The sequence below is a fragment of the Elephantulus edwardii genome, unplaced genomic scaffold, assembly GCF_000299155.1.
Source record: "Elephantulus edwardii isolate Elephantulus edwardi_28Jun2011 unplaced genomic scaffold, EleEdw1.0 scaffold00146, whole genome shotgun sequence".
Classification (NCBI taxonomy): Eukaryota; Metazoa; Chordata; class Mammalia; order Macroscelidea; family Macroscelididae; genus Elephantulus; species Elephantulus edwardii.
The window spans coordinates 5,510,285-5,510,890 of NW_006399896.1; positions in this window are offsets into that span (position 1 = coordinate 5,510,285).

Sequence of the window (606 nt, forward strand, 5' to 3'; positions counted from 1 at the left end):
CCGACCAGCCTGGGTGTAAATGTGGCTGTAAATCACACAGGAGGAGACTGTCCATCTGTCTTCTCTGAGCCGCTAGCTGGTGGATTCGAACCAGGCGCCTGTGAGTTGCCAGGGTCATTCTTTACTGCTGCACTAAGGGGCACAGATTTGGAGAGAAGCCTAAAAGGCACCTTTATATACATGTTAACACAAGAGGATGGGACAACGGGAGCCGAGGGAGAGTGAGCACGTGGGCAACTCAGAGCAGGGTGGGACACAAGGGACTGGGCCAACCCCACATCTCCCACACGTGCCACCACAGCCCCTGTGAAGTTGGGGACCGATGGCCTGAACACAGATTTTATACCATAGAAACAAGTTCCTTGAACTAAGTCATAAAAGTATACATCTGGATCTAATCCCACATGCAGGCGGGAGAAGAGCTGGGCACACTTCCTGTACCGGATCCAGACGCACATCCACTGCTGCACACGGACATACTTCAGAGACGGACCCACACACCGGTGCTGCACACAGATAGATTTCAGCGACCTACCTAGAAACACATCCGGTGTTGCACACGGGTACTTTGGGAACGGACCCTGACACCCATCCGGTGTTGCACAC